This window comes from Bos mutus, chromosome 8, assembly GCF_027580195.1.
Source record: "Bos mutus isolate GX-2022 chromosome 8, NWIPB_WYAK_1.1, whole genome shotgun sequence".
Taxonomy (NCBI): Eukaryota; Metazoa; Chordata; class Mammalia; order Artiodactyla; family Bovidae; genus Bos; species Bos mutus.
The window spans coordinates 12,395,812-12,408,287 of record NC_091624.1 but is presented as its reverse complement, the minus strand read 5'-3'; the positions used below and the strand labels follow the sequence as shown (position 1 = coordinate 12,408,287).

At 45.0% G+C, this 12,476-nt stretch overlaps 1 long non-coding RNA gene across 1 annotated transcript in view; it reads left to right on the top strand.

The window, feature by feature from the left end:
- Nucleotides 1-11,143, top strand: part of LOC106701597 (uncharacterized) — a 67,940-nt gene extending 56,797 nt beyond the window's left edge. Inside the window, exon 3 of the long non-coding RNA XR_011465036.1 lies at nucleotides 8,359-11,143. This is a non-coding gene — a long non-coding RNA (uncharacterized lncRNA). The remainder of the gene's footprint in view (nucleotides 1-8,358) is intronic.
- Nucleotides 11,144-12,476: the final 1,333 nt, after the last annotated feature.

Genomic DNA, 12,476 nt, shown 5'->3' with positions numbered 1-12,476 from the left:
GACTATACAGTCCATGGAATTCTTCAGGCCAGAATACTAGAGTGGGCAGCCTTTCCTTCTCCAGGGATCTTCCCAACCCAGGGATCAAACTCAGGTCTCCCGCATTGCAGGCAGATTCTTTACCAGCTGAGCCACAAGGGAAGCCCAAGAATACTGGAGTGGGTAGCCTATCCCTTCTCCAGCAGATCTTCCCGAGGCAGGAATCGAACTGGGGTCTCCTGCATTGCAGGTGCAGGGAAGCCTCTGTATCCTCCTTCTATTCTACAAAGCAAGAGTTTTCATCCTGGCTATACATTAGAATCCTTTGGTGAGCCTTTAAAAAGTACTGATGCCTGGTTCCCTCCAGAGTCTTTGTTAGAGTGTGGCCCAGGCATGGTTTTTATTTTTATTTTTTAAATCTCCCCAATGAGTTTTAATAAAAACTCAAGACCGAGAGCCACTGCTATAGAAAGATAGCTTTCTTCTATTAATTTAAGTCTTTGGTATAAATGTTGCTTATTTCTGTGAAAAATTTAGGGTATCTAGAAGAAGGCAATGGCACCCCACTCCAGTACTCTTGCCTGGAAAATCCCATGGACGGAGGAGCCTGGTAGGCTGCAGTCCATGGGGTCGCTAAGAGTCAGACACGACTGAGCGACTTCACTTTCACTTTTCACTTTCATGCATTGGAGAAGGAAATGGCAACCCACTCCAGTGTTCTTGCCTAGAGAATCCCAGGGACGGGGGAGCCTGGTGGGCTGCTATCTATGGGATCACACAGAGTCGGACCCAACTGAAGTGACTTAGCAGTAGCAGCAGGAAGAGTAACATATCGGTCTATTTTTGGACACTGGTTGTCAAATGTAAAAGCGGAAAGGCAACAACTAAGTGCTTGTTAAAATGCAGACTCCCTGTAACAAAAAAGAAGCAGATTCACAGATAGAGAGAACAAACCAGTGGTTACCAATGGGGGGCGGGGGATGAAATAGGGGGAGGGGAATAAGAGGGGAATAAGAGGTACAAACTATTAGGTATAAAATGCAAAGAAATAGAGGAAAACAACAGAATGGGAAAGACTAGAGATCTCTTCAAGAAAATCAGAGATACCAAGGGAACATTTCATGCAAAGATGGGCTCAATAAAGGACAGAAATGGTAGGGACCTAACCATTCTGAAGCAGAAGATATCAAGAAGAGGTGGCAAGAATACACAGAAGAACTGTACAAAAAAGATCTTCATGACCCAGATAATCACGATGGTGTGATCACTGACCTAGAGCCAGACATCCTGGAATATGAAGTCAAGTGGGCCTTAGAAAGCATCACTACAAACAAAGCTAGTGGAGGTGATGGAATTCCAGTTGAGCTATTCCAAATCCTGAAAGATGATGCTGTGAAAGTGCTGCACTCAATATGCCAGCAAATTTGGAACACTCAGCAGTGGCCACAGGACTGGAAAAGGTCAGTTTTCATTCCAATCCCAAAGAAAGGCAATACCAAAGAATGCTCAAACTACCACACAACTGCACTCGACTCACATGCTAGTAAAGTAGTGCTCAAAATTCTCCAAGCCAGGCTTCAGCAATACGTGAAACCATGAACTTCCTGATGTTCAAGCTGGTTTTAGAAAAGGCAGAGGAACCAGAGATCAAATTGCCAACATCCGCTGGATCATGGAAAAAGCAAGAGAGTTCCAGAAAAACATCTATTTCTGCTTTATTGACTATGCCAAAGCCTTTGACTGTGTGGATCACAATAAACTGTGGGAAATTCTTCAAGAGATGGGAATACCAGACCACCTGACCAGCCTCTTGAGAAATCTGTATGCTGGTCAGGAAGCAACAGTTAGAACTGGACATGGAACAATAGACTGGTTCCAAATAGGAAAAGGAGTATGTCAAGGCTGTATATTGTCACCCTGCTTATTTAACTTCTATGCAGAGTACATCATGAGAAACGCTGGGCTAGAAGAAGCACAAGCTGGAATCAAGATTGCTGGGAGAAATATCAATAACTTCAGATATGCAGATGACACTACCCTTATGGCAGAAAGTGAAGAACTAAAGAGTCTCTTGATGAAAGTGAAAGAGGAGAGTGAAAAAGCTGGCTTAAAGCTCAACCTTCAGAAAACTAAGATCATGGCATCCGGTCCCACCACTTCATGGCAAATAGATGGGGAAACAGTGGAAACAGTGTCAGACTTTATTTTTGGGCTCCAAAATCACTGCAGATAGTGACTGCAGCCATGAAATTAAAAGACGCTTACTCCTTGGAAGGAAAGTTATGACCAACCTAGATAGCATATTGAAAAGCAGAGACATTACTTTGCCAACAAAGGTTCGTCTTGACAGGCTATGGTTTTTCCTGTGGTCATGTATGGATGTGAGAGTTGGACTCTGAAGAAGGCTGAGCACTGAAGAATTGATGCTTTTGAACTGTGGTGTTGGAGAAGGCTCTTGAGAGTCCCTTGGACTGCAAGGAGATCCAACCAGTCCCTTCTGAAGGAGATCAGCCCTGGGATTTCTTTGGAAGGAATGATGCTAAAGCTAAAACTCCAGTACTTTGGCCACCTCATGCGAAGAGTTGACTCATTGGAAAAGACTCTGATGCTGGGAGGGATTGGGGGCAGGAGGAGAAGGGGATGACAGAGGATGAGACGGCTGGATGGCATCACTGACTCAATGGACATGAGTCTGAGTGAACTCCGGGAGTTGGTGATGGACAGGGAGGCCTGGCGTGCTGGGATTCATGGGGTCACAAAGAGTTGGACACGACTGAGCAATTGAACTGAACTGAACTGAAGCTACAAGGATATACTGTACGACATGGGAAATATGGCCAATATTTTGCAATAACTATAAATGAAATATTTGTTGTTGTTGTCATTGTTGTCCAGTCACCCAGTTGTGTCTGACTTCTTGCAACCCATGATCTACAGCACACTAAGACTGCCTGTCCTTCACCATCTCCCAGAGCTTGCTCAAACATATGTCCATTGAGTTGGTGATATCAACCAACCATCTTGTACTCTGTTGTTGCATTCTCCTCCTGCCTTTAATCTTTCCCAGCATCAAGGTCTTTTCTAAATGAGTCAGCTCTTCACATCAGGTGGCCAAAGTATTGGAGCTTCGGCTTCAGTATCAGTCATGTCTCTGTTTTTTAATATACCATCTAGGTTTGTCAAAGCTTTTCTTCCAAGGAGCAAGTATCTTTTAATTTCATGGCTGCAGTCACCATCTGCAGTGATTTTGGAACCCAAGAAAATAAAGTATGTCACTGTTTCCCCTGTTTCCCCATCTATTTGCCAGGAAGTGATGGGACTGGATGCCATGATTTTAGTTTCTTGAATGTTGAGTATTAAGCCAACTTTTTCACTCTCCTCTTTCACCTTCATCAAGAGGCTCTTTAGTTCTTCAGTTTCTGCCATAAGGGTGGTATCATCTGCATATCTGAGGTTATTGATATTTCTCCTGGCAATCTTGATTCCAGCTTGTGCTTCATCTAGTCCAGCATTTCTCATGATGTATTCTGCATATAAGTTAAATAAGCACGGTGACAATATACAGCCTTGATGTACTCCTTTCCCGATTTTGAACCAGTCTGTTGTTCCATGTCCAGTTCTAACTGTTGCTTCTTGACCTGCATACAGATCTCTCAGGAGGCAGATCAGGTGGTTTGGTCTTTCTATCTCTTTAAGAATTTTCCACAGTCTGTAGTGATCCAAACAGGTAAAGGCTTTAGCATAGTCAATAAAGCAGAAGTAGATGTTTTTCTGGAACTCTCTTGCTTTTTCCATGATCCAGCAGATGTTAGCAATTTGATCTCTGGTTCCTCTGTCTTTTCTAAAACCAGCTTGAACATCTGGAAGTTCACAGTTCACGTACTGTTGAAACCTGGCTTGGAGAATTTTGAGCGTGTGAGATGAGTACAGTTGTGCAATAGTTTGAGCACTCTTTGGCACTGCCTTTCTTTGGGATTGGGATGAAAACTGACCTTTTCCAGTCCTGTGGCCACTGCTGAGTTTTCCAAATTTGCTGGCATATCGACAACAGCACTTTCACAGCATCATCTTCAGGATTTGAAATAGCTCAACTGGAATTCCATCACCTCCACTAGCTTTGTTAGTAGTGATGTTTCCTAAAGCCCACTTGACTTCATATTCCAGGATGTCTGGCTGGTGAGTAATCACACAATCGTGATTATCTGGGTCATGAAAATCTTTTTTGTGTAGTACTTCTGTGTATTCTTGCCACTTCTTAATATCTTCTGCTTCTCTTATGTCCATAATGTTTCTGTCCTTTATTGTGCCCATCTTTGCATGAAAAGTCCCTTTATATCTAATTTTCTTGAAGAGATCTCTAGTCTTTTCCATTCTATTGTTTTCCTCTATTTCTTTGCACTGATCACTGAGGAAGGCTTTCTTATCTCTCCTTGCTATTCTTTGGAAGTCTGCATTCAGATGTTTATATCTTTCCTCTTCTCCTTTGCCTTTCGCTTCTCTTCTTTTCACAGCTATTTGTAAGGCCTCCTCAGACAACCATTTTGCCTTTTTGCATTTCTTTTCTTGGGGATGGTCTTGATCCTGCCTCCTGTACAATGTCACAAACCTCCATCCATAGTTCTTCAGGCACTCTGTCTATCAAATCTAATCCTTTGAATCTATTTGTCACTTCCACTGTATAATCATAAGGGATTTGATTTAGGTCATACCTGAGTGGTCTAGTGGTTTTCCCTACTTTCTTCAATTTAAGTCTGAATTTGGCAATAAAGAGTTCATGATCTGAGTCACAGTCAGCTTCCTGTCTTGTTTTTGCTGACTGTATAGAGCTTCTCCATCTTTGGCTGCAAAGAATATAATCAATCTGACTTTGGTATTGACCATCTGGTGATCTCCATGTGTGGAGTCTTCTCTTGTGTTGTTGGAAGAGGGTGTTTGCTATGACCAGTGCGTTCTCCTGGCTAAACTCTGTTAGTCTTTGCCCTGCTTCATTCCATATTCCAAGGCCAAATTTGCCTGTTACTCCAGGTATTTCTTGACTTCCTACTTTTGGATTCCAGTCCCCTATAATAAATAGGACATCTTTTTGGGTGTTAGTTCTAGAAGGTCTTGTAAGTCTTCATAGAACCATTCGACTTGAACTTCTTCAGCATCGCTGGTCAAGGCATAGACTTGGATTACAGTGATATTGAGTGGTTTGCCTTGAAAACAGAGATCATTCTGTTGTTTTTGAGACTGCATCCAAGTACCGCATTTTGGACTCTTTTGTTGACTATGATGGCTACTCCATTTCTTCTAAGGGGTTCTAATCCACAATAGTATTTATAATGGTCATCTGAGTTAAATTCACCCATTCCAGTTCGTTTTAGTTTGCTGATTCCTAAAATGTCGATGCCCACTCTTGCCATCTCCCGTTTGACCACTTCCAATTTGCCTTGATTCACAGACCTAACATTCCAGGTTCCTGTGCAGTATTGCTCTTTACAGCATCGGACTTCGCTTCCATCACCAGTCACATCCACAACTGGGTGTTGTTTTTGCTTTGGCTCCATCCCTTCATTCTTTCTGGAGTTATTTCTCCACTGATCTCCAGTAGCATGTTGGGCACCTACCAACCTGTGAGATCATCTTGAAGTGTCCTATCTTTTTGCCTTTTCGTACTGTTCATGGGTTCGCAAGGCAAGAATACTGAAGTGGTTTGCCATTTCCTCTCCAGTGGACCACATTTTGTCAGAACTCTCCACTATGACCCGTCCATCTGGGTGGCCCTACACAGCACAGCTCATAGTTTCACTGTTAGACAAGGCTGTGGCCCATGTGATCAGATTGGTTAGTTTTCTGTGATTGTGGTTTTCAGTCTATCTGCCCTCTGTTGGAGAAGGATAAGAGGCTTATGGAAGCTTCCTGATGGGAGAGATTGACTGAGGGGTAACTGGGTCTTCTTCTGATGGGGGTGGGGCATGCTCAGAATCTTTAATCCAATTTTCTATTGAAGGGAAGGGCTATGCTCCCTCCCTGTTATTTGACCTGAGGCCAAACTATGGTGGAAAGTGAAAGAAAGTGAAGTCACTCAGTTGTGTCCGACCTTTTGTGACCCCATGGACTGTAGCCCACCAGGCTCCTCCCTACATGGGATTCTCCAAGCAACAGTACTGGAGTGGGTTGCCATTTCCTTCTCCAGGGGATCTTTCTGACCCAGGGATCGAACCCAGGTCTCCCGCATTCCAGGCAGACGCTTTAACCTCTGAGCCACCAGGGAAGCCCTATGGAGGAGGTAATGAAAATAATGGTGACCTCCTTCAAAAATTCCCATGCATGCACTGCTGCACTCAGTGCCCCCAACCCTGCAGCAGGCCACTGCCAACCCACGCCTCTGCCAGAGACTCCTGGACACTCTCGGGCATGCCTGGGTCAGTCTTTTGTAGGGTCACTGCTCCTTTCTCCTAAGTGTCACTGATGAATAAATCAAGAAAATGTGGCACACATACACACACACTGAAATATTATTCAGCTGTAAAAAAGGGAAATTCATGCACTTGTGACAACATGGATAAACCTAGAGAACGTTAAGATAGGCTAAGTGAGATAAGCCAGATCCAGAAAGACAAATACTGCGTTATCTATGGTCTCAATTCTACATGCAATTCAAAAAAGTCAACTCACAGAAGCAGAGGCTGGAATGGAGATTCCCAGGGACTGGAGGTAGGTGGAAATAGGAAAAGTTGCTGAGAATAAATCTTAAGTGTTCTCACCACACACACACATTACTACATAAGTCAATGTCGATGTGTTAATTAGCTTGATTGTTACAATCATTTCACAATGTCTCATCTTATACACCTTCAGTTCAGTTCAGTTGCTCAGTCGTGTCTGACTCTTTTCGACCCCATGAATTGCAGCACGCCAGGCCTTTCTGTCCATCACCAACTCCCAGAGTTCACCCAAACTCATGTGCATCAAGTTGGTGATGCCATCCAGCCATCTCATCCTCTGTCATCCCCTTCTCCTCCTGTCCCCAATCCCTCCCAGCATCAGGGTCTTTTCCAATGAGTCAACTCTTCGCATGAGGTAGCCAAAGTATTGGAGTTTCAGCCTCAGCATCAGTCCTTCCAATGAACACCCAGGACTGGTCTCCTTTAGGATGGACTGGTTGGATCTCCTTGCAGTCCAAGGGACTCTCAAGAGTCTTCTCCAACACCACAGTTCAAAAGCATCAATTCTTCGGCGCTCAGCCTTCTTCACAGTCCAACTCTCACATCCATACATGACCACTGGAAAAATCACAGCCTTGACTAACCGGTCCTTTGTTGGCAAAGTAAATCTCTGCTTTTGAATATGCTATCTAGGTTGGTCATAACTTCCCTTCCAAGGAGTAAGCGTCTTTTAATTTCATGGCTGCAATCACCATCTGCAGTGATTTTGGAGCCCCCCAAAATAAAGTCTGACACGGTTTCCACTGTTTCCCCATCTATTTCCCATGAAGTGGGGGGACTGGATGCCATGATATATGCAACTTTTATTTGTCAATTATACCTTACAAGACAAGAAACACTATAGCAGAGGAAAGGGCTTGCGATTTAAATAAAAGGAGGACACATGACAGTTCATACGGTCATTATTGGATTAAATGAGAAAGTGTATTTAAAACATTAGGACACTCCCTGGCACACAGTAATATTTAAAAACTGTTAGGTATTATTTTTCCTATGATGACAGAATCCACAAAACCTATACCTCAGAAGATCCCTCTGTATCATCCCACCTCAGGGTTATAACCAGTCCTGGGAGATTTAAGTCTGTTACATGAGAATTTGCAGATGGACACATTCTCAGGCAAAGTCACAATCTGTCAGTAACTGACCAAACGCTAACCCCCTAGAGAAGACTGGAGAAATCCAGGGAAATCCAGACCCCCGTCTCCATTGCTAAGGAGCCGTCATCATTCTTTTTTCCCTAAAAAATCTATTCATAAACCATTTGGTCTCATTCAGTGAGGGTTTGCTATGTAAAGATACAGGTTTAAGTCTCATTTAATCTCTCATGGTTAGTACTTCCTCTTTACTGATGAGAAAAGGTCTGCTGCTGCTAAGTCGCTTCAGTCGTGTCCCACTCTGTTCGACCCCATAGACGGCAGTCCACCAGGCTCCCTAGTCCCTGGGATTCTCCAGGCAAGAACACTGGAGTGGGTTGCCATTTCCTTCTCCAATGCATGAAAGTGAAAAGTGAAAGTGAAGTCGCTCAGTCGTGTCCGACTCTTAGCGACCCCATGGACTGCAGCCCACCAGGCTCCTCCGTCCAAACAGTGACAAAGCAACCACTAAGAGCTGGGTCTCTCTGTATGCCTAGCCCAGGTTGTAACCATTCTACCTTTCCCTTCCTCAGGACCCATCGTCTTAACAAATGTTCGGTTTGTCACACTATCAAGACAAGCAAAGGGAAGCTGTTTGTAACATGACACTCAGCCATGCTACATGAGACCAAAGTGATCTCAAACGTCAGAAGGAAAGGCTCTCTCTCTTTAAAAACCAGATGCCACATAAGAAGTTGGAAAGATACTGGTATTTGTTCAGGATCTCAGAAGACCTCTCGACTCACGTGAGCCTGATTTTCCTCTTTGTGGGTGAAGTGACATTCTTAATGATGATTTGAGATGTCAGGCAGAGCCAGAAGACAGTCACCCACTGGCGGCCTCCATGGAGATCTGAGCCCTGTCCTACCTGGTGAACTTATACCTGGGCCTGGCCTCCCTCCACCATTAGCCCAGCATGCAGTCTGGAGACCCAGCTTCACAGACTTTGCCCCCGTGTGTCCCCTATGAAGGGCAGACAGCACCAATGCGGTGATTTGACATATGTATGCATTGTAAAGTGGGCACCGCAGTCAAGTTCAGTAACACCCATCACCTCATGAAGTTGCCATTTTGTGTTTGTGTGGTGAGAACACTTTAAGATCTACTCGCTTAGCAAAGTATGACTATGCTATGCTATGCTATGCTATGCTATGCTATGCTAAGTCACTTCAGTCGTGTCCGACTCTGTGTGACCCCATAGATGGTAGCCCACCAGGCTCCCCCGTCCCTGGGATTCTCCAGGCAAGAACACTGGAGTGGGTTGCCATTTCCTTCTCCAATGCATGAAAGTGAAAAGTGAAAGGGAAGTCGCTCTATCGTGTTCGACTCTTAGCGACCCAATGGACTGTAGCCTACCAGGCTCCTCCGTCCATGGGGTTTTCTAGGCAAGAGTACTGGAGTGGGGTGCCATTGTCTACAACACAGTATTTTTAACTATAGTCGCCATTCTATACGTTAGACCCCCAGAACTTACTCACATTATAACCAGAAGTTCACTCCCTTAGACCAGCATCTCCTCATTTCCCCCATCCCTAGCTCTGGCAACCACCATTCTAAGTCTCTGTTTCGGCTTCTGGGAATGAACATTGTTTAGAAGCCACATAAAAGTAAGATCACCCGGTGTCCCGCCTCCTTCTTAGTTGAGGGCTCCATCTGTATTGTCTGGCAGTCTCTGGTTTCAGGTTGGAGATTCCATTAAACTATCTGTCCCAGTGGGTTTTCTCAAATGCCGAGGACTGACATTTGGGGGGGATTTACACCCACAGTAGGACCACAGGATGACAGCAGCAGGACCAGGTAAGCCAGTTCCAGTGTCCGGAGCACTTAAGGAAATGAAATCCCAGCAGGTTTCAGATTTTCCCCTTAATTAGCTTCCTCAGTCCCCTTAGGCATTTGTTCCCTTAGTAGGATCTATTCCCATAAACTTTCCTTTGTCTGGCTGGAGGGTGTGAAGTAAATACCCGGCAGCCACTGCCCACAGCTTTAGAGGGGTTTTTGCAGCCCACAGCAGGGCCCCTGGCCTGACAGCTTCTGCTAATGCTAATGGCAAGGCTTGATCACACTCTGTCTGGAGGAGAGGGCTTCAACAGCACTGCCCAGCCTGCCTAGATCTCCTGCCAAAGAGTCCGACAGTCTCCTGCAAAGAGCTTCTATCATGTGCATTTATTCCAGGCAATTCTCCCAAAGGGGCAGCAGGTGTTTATTTTATACACTTTATTTTTTTAATTTAAATTATTTTAATTGGAGGCTAATTACTTTACAATATTGTATTGGTTCTGCCATACATCAACATGAATATGCCACAGGTGTACACGTGTTCCCCATCCTGAACTCTCTTCCCACCTCCCTCCCTGTACCATCCCTCTGGGTCATCCCAGTGCACCAGCCCTGAGCATCCTGTATCCTGCATTGAACCTGGACTGGCGATTTGTTTCGTATATGGTATTATACATGTTTCAATGCCATTCTCACAAATCACCCCACCCTCTCCCTCTCCCACAGAGTCCAAAAGACGGTTCTATACATCTGTGTCTCTTTAAGGACTTGTTTTCCCATATTTCCGGTGTTCTGAAATGGAACGGCCAAACAACAAACAGAATAAACCCAGCCACAGGACTGGAAAAGGTCAGTTTTCTTTCCAATCCCAAAGAAAGGCAGTGCCAAAGAATGCTCAAACTACTGCACAATTGCACTCATCTCACACGCTAGCAAAGTAGTGCTCAAAATTCTCCAAGCCAGGCTTCAACAGTACATAAACCGTAAACTTCCATATGTTCAAACTGGATTTAGAAAAGACAGAGGAACCAGAGATCAAATTGCCCACATCCACTGGATCATCAAAAAAACAAGAAAGTTCCAGAAAAACATCTGTTTCTACCTTATTGACTACACCAAAGCCTTTGTGTGGATCACCACAAACTGTGGAAAATTCTTCAAGAGATGGGAATACCAGACCATCTGATCTGCCTCCTGAGAAATTTGTATGCAGGTCAGGAAGCAACAGTTAGAACTGGACATGGAACAGACTGGTTCCAAATCAGGAAAGGAGTACATCAAGGCTGCATATTGTCACTGTGCTTATTAACTTATATGCAGAGTACATCACGCAAAATGCTGGACTGGATGAAGCACAAGCTGGAATCAAGATTTCCAGGAGAGGGGGAGGAGCCAAGATGGCGGAGGAGTAGGACGGGGAGAACACTTTCTCCCCCACAAATTCATCAAAAGAGCATTTAAACGTCGAGTAAATTCCACAAAACAACTTCTGAATGCCGGCAGAGGACATCAGGCACCCAGAAAAGCAACCCAACTCTTCGAAAGGAGGTAGGAAAAAATATTAAAAACAAACAAACAAAAAGAGACAAAGAGGGAGGGACGGAGTTCCGTCCCGGGAAGGGAATCTTAAAAGAGAGAAGTTTCCAAACATCAGGAAACCTTCTCACTGCGAATCTGTGCTGAGCTTTGGTAGCACAGAGGGCAACATAACAGGGAGAAAAAATAAATAATTTAAAACTCAGAGATTGCGAGCCCTACGTAACTCCCCAGCAGAGAAGCAGCGCAGACGCCTGCATCCGCCATTAGCAAACCGGGGCTGGGCAGGGAGGCGCGGCGTGGGCTGCATCGCTGAGAGTAAGAATCTGGCCTGAATACCTGAGCGCTATCTGAGCGAAATAATTTGGGCTAGCAAACCAGACTGTGGGATACCTACCACGCGAAAAGCCAGCCCTAACCTAAGACCGCCAGGCCCGCGCATGGAACAAAGGACTGAACAGAGATAGCCGGCTGCAGACCTTCCCCCCTCCGGTGACAGGCAGCCAGAGCGGAAGGGGGCAATCGCAGCCCCAGAGAGACATTATCTATAAAATTGTAAGCAGGCTTCTTTGCTAACTAAAACTTCTTGGGGTCTGGGCGGTCAACATCTGCCTGAGAAGGTGCGCGGTTTTACATCCAGATAACCGAGTGGCGGGGAGGCGATAAGTCGCAGCATTGGCGCTCGCCTGGGAAGAGCAAATTGGCGCTCGGACCTGGGAAGAGCACAAAACGCAGGCCCAACTGAGTCTGCGCCTCTGAGGACTACCCCCAGTGCCTGAACCTGAGCGGCTTGGACCTGGGAGGTGCATGCAGCCCAGGGCCAGCCTCGGATTGTTCCCAGCGGAACAACCTAGAGTCCGAGCAGTGTGGACAGGGAGGCTACACGCACCGTGAGCGGGCAGACCCAGGGTGGCTGAGGCACTGCGAGCCCACGCCAGTGTTATTTGTTTGCAGCATCCCTCCCTCCATCCCCACAGCGCGACTGAACAAGTAAGCCTAAAAAAAAAAAAAAAAAAAAAAGTCCACACCGTGCCCTTTGAGTCAGGGCGAAACCAGATACTGAAGAGACTAGCAAACGGAAGAAGATATAACAGAGGGAAACGCCTTGGAAGCTACAGGCAATAGATCAAAACCCTGTGGTTACTACGGACTACATAGGAAGGGGCCTATAGATCTTGAGAAATATAAATCTGACCAAGGAACTAGCCAAAAATGAACTGAACCCACAACACCCACAAAAAAAAAAAAAAAGTCCTAGATATATTTTTATTATTTTTACGATCATTCTTTCTTTTTTTTTTTTTTTTAAAAAAAAAAAAAAAAAAATTTTAAGTCCTCT